This window comes from Dioscorea cayenensis, chromosome 2 (genome assembly GCF_009730915.1).
Source record: "Dioscorea cayenensis subsp. rotundata cultivar TDr96_F1 chromosome 2, TDr96_F1_v2_PseudoChromosome.rev07_lg8_w22 25.fasta, whole genome shotgun sequence".
NCBI lineage: Eukaryota > Viridiplantae > Streptophyta > Magnoliopsida > Dioscoreales > Dioscoreaceae > Dioscorea > Dioscorea cayenensis.
Window position 1 is genome coordinate 127,684 of NC_052472.1, and position 11,843 is coordinate 139,526.

The following is an 11,843-nucleotide window of genomic DNA, read 5'->3' on the forward strand; positions in this document are numbered from 1 at the left end:
GGTGGGCTTGAGCTCGCAGCTGTGTGACAACTTGAGAGTAGAAGAAAAAGAAATCTAATGGTGAAAGGAAAAGTTTTGGGTTTTACAAAAATATTAGTATTCTACTTGGAAGAAATGAAATCTAACAATGAAATAAAAAAGTTTTTATTAGTGTTTATTTTATTATTAGGTTTTCTGTCACGTGCTGCCCTCATCTTTATTGGGACTTGAATTTTTTTTTTTTAATTTGAACATAATTAATTTTATTTTGTTTGTTTTCCAAAAAAGCTAGATACAAACTAGCACCGTGGCATATTGGTGAGAGGAGGTGGAAGGTTGGATTCTTCTACACCAGATTCATCAGATCTTTTGTTAAAAAAATTAGTATTTTTTAATTGCTCGGTAGTAATTTTTTGTGAGGCAGATTTTTTTTTTAATTTTTATTTGTGGTAGCATACATCAACTAGACACGTCTTTGTCCAACGACCATAAGATTAATCTTTAGGATTTCTGTCAATATTGTTAAATTTGAAATAACTCGGATTAATCTGATTAGTTTTTTTTAAAAAAAAAAAAATCAGAAACCAGGATGACGGTTTAATTACTGATCACTTTTTGACTCGACTTTAAAATAATCTGATTAAAAAGCTGAGTGATCTTGCTGATTTACTCAAAATCTACTGATTGATTTGGCAAATCTAACGGGTATTCGGTACAGCGGTGAGAAAAAACAGCGGGGAAGAAGGAAGATAAGAAATGAGGGAGAGAAGTAAGAGAGAATTCACTTTTTTGTGAATCCCCATGGAAGTGATTTATTTTTTGTAATTTTTTGGTGAGTCCCAACCTAGTGTGAGAGGATTATCATTAGGATTTTTTTTTTTAATATTTTATATTTTTTAAAATCATATAAAACTAAAATTTTACATATTAAATTTATACTTAAGATATTTTAAAAATTAATATATATATATAATTAAAATTTTAAATAACATTGTGTTTTTTATTTATTACTCATTCCGTTTTTACTTGTCACATTTATTTAATTCGTACCAATTAAAAAAAATTGATTAAAATGAGTTGACCACCTATATTTTATAAAAATTTTTATTATTTTTCAAAATTACCTCTATTTAAAACTCTACTAGTAGAGTATATAATTCAATACTTAGTTGATTGTGATTTATTGAAAATTATATAAGTACATTGAATTAAAGGGTAAATTTGAAAAACTGCACAAAATTTCTAATGTAACACGTTAAAAAAACAAAGAAGATCTCTAAATCATGATAAATAAAAAAGAACGAAAGGAGGTGATAAGTAAAAAGAAAGGGAAGGAGTATTAAATTATAGAATATGATAAGATTTCTAAATGGTGGAAGATCACATGTCTAATTAATATATGCTTGTCAAGGGTTTAAATGAATATAAGCAGTAGGTAATATTAAATTCATAGGAGTAAAAAAAAGGAGAAAATATAAATAAATAAATAAATGATCTGTTTGGAGTAAATATTTTTTGGGGTTACCCAGGTTTGCCCTTGTTTCTTTCGCGTAACCCAGTTTTAATTTGCATCAGTGAGGATGCTCAGGTTTGGTTTGTGTTACTCCGACAGGCCACCCTAGCTAATTCGACGAACCTAAGCTGATGTGGCAGCCATATTTACACAGTCAGCATTCAAAACTTGTGCTTTATGCCACGTTGGACAAACTACATTAAAGGTGTCATTCGAGTCAGCCAATGGAGACAACTCAACATTCCTCGTTAGTCGGAGGTAGCGTGTTACGGAAAAAAAGCCACGGACACGTGTTATCGAGGTCCCTACGTCTAGAAAGGTAGAAGGAGACAAGAGACATGCTTCTTCTCCACCTAGTCTAAAATGTCGTTGCTGCCGAAAAAGTAGAGGAAGCTGATATTAGTGTAGATGGCCGTAAACTGGGAGATACGACATGAGTGGAATGAAGCCCCTAAGTAAAAGTGCCCTCTTCTAGCCCCCTTCGCATGAGTGGTGGAAGATTAATTTAATGATGGGGTTCTTTTTCTCTGAAATTGGTTTGTTCCTTTTGTTTAGTTATGAGATTGTGAGGTTGTTATGAAATTTTTTAGTTACTTTCATGGACGTGAGGTTGTTTATTTTGTGTTAGTGGTGAAATTAATAACCCTCTGTCATTGTTGACTATTTTGGATTTTTTCTATGCGTATATAATGAGGTTATCATGTGGTTTTTTATTACTTGAGTTAATGGAGGCACTTTCACTTATTCTAGCAGTTGAAATAATAAGTTATCAATTTTGAAGTTGTTTAATTATGAGGTTGTTTTGTGTAATTGGTTGGTCTTTTTTTTACTCATGGTTGAATGTTTTGGAACTTTTTCATGTGTATATAATGCAGCCATCATGTGGTTTTTTTTAACTGAGTTAATGGAGACAATTTTACTTGTTCTAGTATTTGGAGTAATAAGTTATCCAATGTAAAGTTGTTTAATGTTGAGGTTGTTATGTGTAATTAGTTGGACTTTTTGTTTACTGAGATTATGAGGTTGCTATGGATTTTTAGTTCCTTTTTGGATGTGAGGTTGTTTATTTAGCATTAGTAGTGAAACAATAGTAAAATTAGTAAAATTAGAGATCTTACCATCATCCAAATCTTCAGATCCATCCACATCGTCCACAATGCTTTGTTTGAGAACTGATTGGCCATAGGGAGAATCACTCTTCTTGGCAAGACACAGGAAGAAGGAAAGCGTGGAGCTTCAAGAAAAGAAAAACCACGCCTTGGGAGTAGTAGAGGACTCATTGAAGACCAGAACCTCCTCAGCAGCACACTATCCATTCTCAGACAACCATGGTCCATTGCTGGCAAGAGAAACATGAGATCTTTTTCTTTATTAATAGAAATGTTGTGACAAAACCCTCCTAAAAAAAAACATTATTGTTCAAGGAAAATAGGAAAATAAAAGAAGAAAAAAAATTCAATTTTTAGGTTTAAGATCAAATAGAAAAATAAAAAAGAAAAAATATCAAAGCAACCATGAGCTTGTCGTCATTGCAATCCTTCCGAGGCTGGTGAATCTCTCTACCTTGTTCTCCAGTTCCGGCCAACATTGCATCGTAGAGAAGAAGAAGAAGAAGAAGAAGAAGAAGAGGGAGATTAAGAAGATGAAGGAGGAAAGAATAAATAGAAAAAAATAAAAGAGAAGATCAAACCAACAAAAGATCTGGTTTTAGGGCTTTTGGATGAGGTGAAAGAAGGTTTTGTAAAGTAAGTTAGAGTAGGGTAAAACAAGGTAAAGTTTGTTTGGATTGAAGATAAGGTAAATAGAGGTTATCAAACCTTGTAGTGTTTGGATTGAGTGTAATAGAAGGTAAGGTTTTATATGAGAATTATTAAAATACCTTTAAAGCTATAAATTGTATTTTATGTTTATTTTACACATACAATATTATTTTTGCAAATTAAATGTTCTTATTTGATAATTTACAATAGTTTACTATTTAATTCCAATATATAATTTTTTTATGGGGCATGCATATAATTATCTAATTTTAGGAGCGGTGTTTCCGTCATGGACAATATTCAAGCCTCCAAAGCCCTTCGATTTGGAGGGTTGAAAAAAGGGTCATGGAGGTTTTTCAACCCTCCATTTAACCCCCAAATACCTTACCTTGCATACAACTTTGGATCCAAACAAGGGTTGGTTCATAACCTTCTCTTACAAAACTTTTATTTACCCCCTCCCAAGCAAGCCCTTAAGATTGAGCTTGTCTTCATTGTGATCCCTTCGAGGTTGGTGAATCCCTCTTCCTTGTTCTCCAACGTCGCTCACGAGAGTGGGAGATCCAGCAATTCTCTTTCACGATCTTGAGAATCTCCTTGTCAGGAATCTTGCTAGTGCCGTAGGTGTCAACAAACATTGAGAGAGGCTTGAGAGCGGCGGCATGGGAAGAAAAGGAGGAGATGGAGCAGAGGCTTGAGAGCTGCGGTAGGGGAAGAAGAGGAGGAGAAGGAGGAGGAGGAGGAGCAGAAGCCGTAGATGAAGGCCATTGGAGAGGTGGATGATGGAGACGGAGAAGGAGAAAAGAAGTCAATAAGATTTTTGGAGATCTAGTGTTAGAAGAGCAACTATCAACCAATTAAAAAAAATAATTTTTATTTACCAATAACAGCATGCCAAATGTCCATTCAAAAAAAACTTTGAATGAATAGTAAAATTTGGGGGATAACCTTAAGATGAAGTATATATATTTTGTTAGTGTTTTGGTCGTTGCAAACTACCTACTAGACTTACACAGTTACATCCCTTGTAAAGTACTAAAATTATTTGTTCATTTTTTTTTTCTCTGCACCACCGTGCCAAATCCTAACATGGCATGCCAGAATAAAAATTTACAGGCTTATAAAATCAAAATTTGACTTTTTGATATTAGTTGTTTATGAATATAATTATACAAATTTTGCATAATAATCATCCACTCTTAAACACATCCAAATATTCGATCATGATCAAAATTTTAAGTCAGTAAAACAGTATTATTATAATATTATCTATATAAATATTTTAAACAAATATAATAAGAATAATGTTCTTTCAATGTTCATTAGTTTCATATAAAAAATATTATTTTTTTTCCTGCAGAGTTATATAACAAAACAGAAGTCTATCAAGCCTCAGTGAAAAACCTATTTTGTTCATCAATCATTTTATTATCCTTTAATTAAGAGGTATTTTTAAAAAAATTAGATGTAGCAACTAGTTGGAGAAAAAATCACAATTATTAAATGCAAAATATAAAACATAAACAATACATCAAATCATTTGGAGAAAAAAAAAAAAAGACTATTGAAAATCATAAAATAAAATAGTTAAGAAAAAATTAAAAATATCAAGTTCGCGCCAGGTAGGAGTCGAACCTACGACTTTCTGCTTAGGAAACAGACGCTCTATCCACTGAGCTACAGGCGCTTCGTTTCCCATTGATAACTTTAATATAATATTTCAAAAATTATAAATATGAAAATAACTTTAATATTAGTATAAATATAAATATGAAAATTTAGATAAGGAAAAATGGCTTATAATAAAAATATTATCGGGAAAATAAAGTAAAAATTGATAGAATCTTATCCCAAATTAAAATTAAAAACAGAGAAAAAAAAAACTTGACTTCAATATGAAGTTGATATATATGTGATTAGAATGGAAAACTTCATATAGGCACTTTTAATAAGAATAGAAAGGAGTCCTCATATCCATGACATGTGTAAGCACACTCAAAGTGGAAACACTAAAAAATACTTTTCATAAAAGAAAGGAAGATGATCAAAACATCCAATGTAAACTAATTAATCAAGTAGAAGATGATAGAGAAGAAAAAAAAAAATATTTATAGCTTCATACGTACATACACAAATAAATAGTTTAATCTCTAAATAACCCATTTGCAATTTATATAATTCGTATGAAAAGCTCTACAAAATTAAGCACTTGAAATTATAAAAAAAAATAGAGAGAGGGGGAAACAAGTCCTCTAATAGCAAATAGAAACCCTATAAAAGCCATTTATAGCATCATATATATATTGTTCAAATTAATGAAAACCTCAAACAAAATTAAGAACTTAGAATTATAAAAAACAAAAGAGGAAAAAACAAGTCCAATAATGGAATTTAGTAACCCTAAACAAGCCAATGAGAACTCCCCATATACATATCTCACCATAAATAAATAAAAACACTTGTAAAACCAAAAATATTTCTAATAGTTCCTTCTGTTATTATTATTATTATTATAACTCCTCACTTCCTCTTCTCCATCTTCTTCTTCCTCTCTATGTCTCAACACCCTTTTCTTCCTCCATTCCTCTTTTGCAAGCTTTCTAAACTCCAAGTACTCATCATTCACTCTCTTCTTGCATTCACGTTGCACCTTCTCAATCTCACCAAGCTCCTTCTCACTCCTCTTCATCTTCTCACAAACCCTAGAAAGCTCAAGGTTCAAAGGAATCCATTTCTCAGAGACAGACCTCAGTTTAGACAGCCTATCCACGTACTCCTCCACGTCAAATCCCATGCATGCAGCTACGTCAAGCTCATGCCTGATATCATGGATGACATGAACGTGTCCAACGTCTTTGATTCGGAGCCCTTGGATCTCCTTGATTTTTTCTTCTACGTGGGCTTGCATGACTTCCATGCATGACGTGTGGAACTTGGCACGTAGGATTAGAGGAAGATCATGGAACCTATCTGAGAAATTCATTGTTGGAAGTGATGAAGATGATGTTCGGATATGATCGTCTGATATTAATGGTGTTGGTGGAGTGTACCCTGTTTCCAGTGATTCCTCCATTGATGATCCTTTCTCTACTTTAGGCCTACGCATGGAGCTCTCTTTCTCTCAATATATATACATATGCATATACATATATGTATTTATATATATTTATATGCATGCACATCTCATTCTCATTCTCATTCTCTCTCCCTCGCTCTATATATATAGGTGTTTGACTTATATATATATATATATATATATATACCTAGAATAAAAACTGAAATTTGTTTTTCAAATAACAGATTTCAGTATCTTGAGATTTGTTCTTGATAAATGACAAATAATAGATAGAAAGAAAAAAAAAAAATCTGTGTCTCTCTCTCTATCTATCTATATATATATATATATATATAAACGTAGTGCTTGACTTGTAATTTAGAAGGAAAAAATGAATTAATTAATTTATCTTGAGATTTGTTCTTGATGAATAATCTTATTGAGATCAGGAGCGAATGGTTTCAAATTAGTGACAGAAAATTAATTTCGTTGGGATTTGGTCTTGATAAGAAATCTTGCTGGCTTTCTGTTTTTCTTGTTAGGTTTATATGTTTATGAAGAATATTGTGATATTTTATGAAACAGATTTATCAGCTTTCATTTTGAGTTTATATATATATATATATATATATATATTTTAAATTAGAGATAATGATTATATAGAAATAATACCTGCCCTTGGAGAATTTTAGAACTTTAATTAAATGATTGAGAAGCTGTTTAAAGATGTCTGAATTCAGTTTTTACTGAAAAAAAAATCTCAAAAACTCTCGCTTAAATAGAGCTAAACGTCCCTACCAATAATTAGACCAAAATAGATACAAAAGCAAAGAAAGATTTTTAAACTCTAGCACAAAGATTATATGAAATTAGATAAGTATGATATAACCTCAAGTGATGACCATTTTGAGTCAAATTGAATCCTCTTAACATGAGAGAACCCAACAAGATGAACATATAAGTTTCAGAGTAAACAGCCAAACATTTGCATAAGATTTTCCCACGTTCTAATCACTAAAGCTTTTCATTTGAATTCAATTCTCTCAACTCGCTTGAGTTGCAGCATGTGAGGGCTCTGAAACAATATCTGCATTGTTTGCTTGACTTGGGCATGGTGAGCTTCTCTTCTGAACCCCAGAGCTTTACCGATTTTATGTCGTCTTCCATCATCATCTTCGAGAACTCTTCATGGTCGTATTCGACTTTATTCTTCCCTCCAAACTCCACTGGTAGTATCTCAACGTCGAAGTGTTTATGCATGAGCTCCATGCTCTCTTCATTCTTCGGGTACACGAAACTTAACCTTTTGGAAGGTTTTCGGGTCAAGAAAATATTTGACAATCTGCACATTAATGTAATAAACCGATGAATGCTAACTCTTTGAGTGCAAAGAATGTTGAGAACTCTTTGATGATCATAGTTAAACCTTCCAAAATGCCTCGAAGATTCGTGGAGGGTTGTATAGAAAAGCAGCTCCAAGTCTCTCAGGATAATGACTTTGCAGAATGTTTACCGTCTCTCGAGCTGTCTTTACTGGCACTGAATTTGTTATCGACCACCCGCTGAAGTCTATCAACCACATCATTTGTTCTTGATCATCAGGTAAATTGAGAATTGCATTCTCTAAAAGATAGACTAGATGGCGAAGCTGATTGCCATGCGATGATGTGTTCTGGAAAATATTCATAATTTAATACTGCAGCACTCATCCAATAAATTATCAGGCGAAAATGGAAAAACGATGAAATTCATACCTGTCTTCCAGGTCTCAGAACAAGAACAGTCCTCCCTTCTTTATCCTTAAAATTTGCTCGATAGACTTTCCCTGTTTCACCCTCGATAGCAACTTCGAGCTGGAAGAAACATATGATCACAATCGAACTAACTTACATTACTGTTTCTAAGTCCATGCTGTAAGTGGAGATCAATGTGTACAAAAAAGCTCACCCAGCGAATTTCCTCTGGTTTGTAGGTTGATCGCCATTTAAGTGTATCTTCCAGCATTTTATGCGCCTTATCGACATTCCAGTTCCTGGCCTCCAAATATCTTCTAAAGCAAGCATCAGAGCAAAACTGCGAGCTCCGCCCTGACAGGGGTCCAATAGCAGCTTTTAGCTCCTTAATCTGTTGGCGAAATGAATAGAGAAACTATTAATATTAAATCACCAGACAGAATAGATATACACACACCATAGAAAGTAGATTAAAATCAAACAAATATATTGTAGTTCGGTAATAGTGCTTTTGCATATGAGGATCAAAATGCCAAATCTATGTTTGGGTAGAGAATCAAAATCATGGAATTTGACACTTTTCAAAAGTCAATCACTAATCACTTGATATCACAGTTATGATTAACATGGACTTCCAAAAATTAAGATGAAAACAGGCAGAGAGTCCTCTGTCTAGAAGCTGACCTATATGCTGTAAGAGTTTATGTAACCAAATGGCTGAGCTATTATAATGGTTTAGCACTCTCAAAGTAATTCATCTATTCAACTTTTGTGAATATTTAATGTCCACTCCAATTAAACATGATCCAAATAGTAATGCACACTATGGAAACAGAAACAGAAGAGTGGCTTTAGTGAAATAAAGAGATGGAATTTTTACAGAAAATTGAAGTGTATCCACTTGTTGGAAGAGAGCAAACCATAGGTATCAATGCAAATGTTTATTGTTTCAAATCACCATAGCTGTAAGATTAACAATAAGATAAATGCACAAAAATGAAAATGTCCCCAGAACAACAGATCGATGCTCAAAGCCAAACGGTGTCAAGTATAAGTCAAATAGTTCAGTAAACTAGCAAACTGAAACCAGAAGTTAAAAATTTCAGCTTTGACTTGTTCTAGATCATTGATGACTGTAACAAAAATCAGATAGAAATAATATAAAAAAAGTCCTGTAAGCTAGCTAAATGAATCTAACAGATTTCCAGCTTTGACTTTGTCCTAGAATATTGCCTGACTGATACACTGCTCAGAAGGAAACAACATTAGCAAAATAAATCATGAGAGTTTAAACCAAATTAACATATTTAAAGTCTTGAACTGGTTGTTGACATTGATGTTCTAAGCCAAGAAGTGTCAAGTAGAAGTAAAAGAGTTTTGCAAACCAGGAAATAGAATCTAGAAGCAAAAATTTTCATCTTTGGCTTGTTCTAGAGCATCAGTGACTGTTACACAGCTTGGAGAGAAATAACATTAGCAAGAAAAGATCATGGGGGTTTAGATCAAATTAACTGTTTTATAAAGTCTTCAACTGACGTCAATCAGTGTTTTAAAATGTTCAGCCTTGACTTGTTATGGAGCACTGATGACTGTCACAAAATCAGAGAGAAATAACATTCACAAAAAGACTAATGCCAACAATTTGCATCAAAGTAAAAAAAGTAAAGTAGAAGTCAAGGAGTGAAGGAAAGGAGCAAAAAAAGTCCCAGGTTATCAACTACATTGTGAAACTTAAGCAGAACAACAGATCTAACAAAACTTTCATAGAACCATGCAAATATTACAAAACATCAATTTGCTAACAAGAAGAAAAAAAAAAAATCCCAAGTTATCGTAGAACTTCTTCACCTGGTAAGAAGATGAATTTCAAGACAAGGACTACATTCACAAGATTTCAAGCCAAAATGAAAGGGGAAACTGAATGATGTTCAGATACCTTGGCTTGCTGGTGCTCAACATCATTCTCCTCATTAGCACTGTGCTTTCTCCTAAACATGATGAATTTTTCAACACCAAACCCAACCTAGAGGAGCAGAGATCAACCAAATTCACAACCAAAAAGAAAAGAAACAAAAAGGCGTAATTTTGTAACTAGCCAAAGAACATATTCCAACTTTATTCATGTGAAAATGAAAAAAAAATCTGACTTTCACAATCAGTTACAAAGAAAAACCCAAAAGTGGATCTCTGGAGACCCCATAAAAACCACAAAAAACCAATTTTTATGAAAAAAAACACCAACTTCGGTCAAAGTTTCTTGAAACGCAAAAGAAAAAAGCTGACATTTTTCTCAAAGGAAATGTCTTAATTTCCTCTTCGAAGCTGAAGATCTAACAAGATGAACTCTAATCCTTTAGAAAACTCAAAACAAAAAGAAAAAAAAACCTCCATACCTTTACCTTATCTCTTCCATCATAAATCAAAATAAGAAGGAAAAAAATCAAGCTATAAACAATCAAAAAGACGAACGAACCCGAAACGAGATTGACGATGGATGAAAGAATCACAGGAATAGACAACAGCAAAAGGAGCGAAGAGGAAAAGAATGGACTATTGCTTCTATAGAACTGTAGAAATGGCAGTTTTACATTTACCCTCTCGAAATCCAATAATTTCAGATTCAGTCATTTTCTAATTTCAAACTGGTCCCTGAGGTCTTGTTTTTTCTGATCAACTGGTTCCTAAACTTTTTTTTTTTTGATGTCCTGACAGTATATATATATATATATATATGTATATTTGGCATCTAGCACCTGTGAAACAGTTGTTTTGTAACTTAATTTCAGATGGTGAAAATTTTTAATAGATTAAAAAGAGTGGAATCATAAAAAATAGGTTCATATATAATCGAAGGTCATACATGTAGGAGATAATACTGATTTTTTTATATATCTTCATCCGGTCGATAAAAAGATTGAACCACAAATCTAAATCTATAGTTAGAGACCCTGGATACATTATATTTAACAAGTTTTGATTATAGCTAATTAGCATCGTGTATATAATATTTTTTATAGTGGACCCAATGGCTATGAATTTTCCCGTAATTTGAGTTTTTTTTAAAGCTTGAATCCCAGTTTGAGTTAAATAACAGGTTAAAAAAAAAATCAAAGACTTTTTGGATATTATGAAGAATATAAGGATCATTTGGTAAAAAAAAGTTCAATTGTGGAGCTTGTGGAAGGGGTTGGTGACCGTCTGGGTTTCCCACCATGGTCTAATTGCATTTAATAAACAACACGTGAATCTCACTTTTTTTTTTGGGGAGTTTTATGAAAATATTAGGGACTTATTAGAATTTCAAAAAAAAAGTCGGGGTGAGGCTGTTAATTTTGTATGCAAATGTTGGGAATCTTATGAAGCTTTCTCTTCTCCATCACATGGGGGCTTTTTCAAGATGTGGAAACTTTAATTTTTTGAAATAAAAAATTAGAATTAAAAATGGGGAAAGAATTGCAGAAAATTGGATTTCTTTAATTAAAAATTAAACTCGTGTTCAAAAAATAAAAATTTATTTTATTTTTTAAAACTGAAAAAATGACTAATATATATTTTGAGTTTGTAAGTTAATTTTCAGCTTTAAAAAAGATGTGTAAACAAAAAAATATTATAAAATATATAAATGAGGATACATTATCCATTTTTACATAATATGCATCTAATTTTTTTAAAAAAAACCTTATAATAATATCTAATTTTTTAAAAAGAAAACCTCGCAAGGGGCGCACGTCCTTGTGCGTCTTCATGAAACTTGCCAAACTTAGTCTTCAACCTTCCAAGTTTTGTCTTCAAAGATTCTCCAA

At 32.4% G+C, this 11,843-nt stretch overlaps 1 non-coding gene and 1 pseudogene across 1 annotated transcript; both read right to left on the minus strand.

The window, feature by feature from the left end:
- Positions 1-4,866: 4,866 nt before the first annotated feature.
- On the minus strand, positions 4,867-4,939 carry TRNAR-CCU. Its single transcript has one exon. It is a non-coding gene; the product is annotated as a tRNA-Arg (tRNA).
- Positions 4,940-7,155: 2,216 nt separating this feature from the next.
- On the minus strand, positions 7,156-10,652 carry LOC120280370 (annotated as a pseudogene).
- Positions 10,653-11,843: the final 1,191 nt, after the last annotated feature.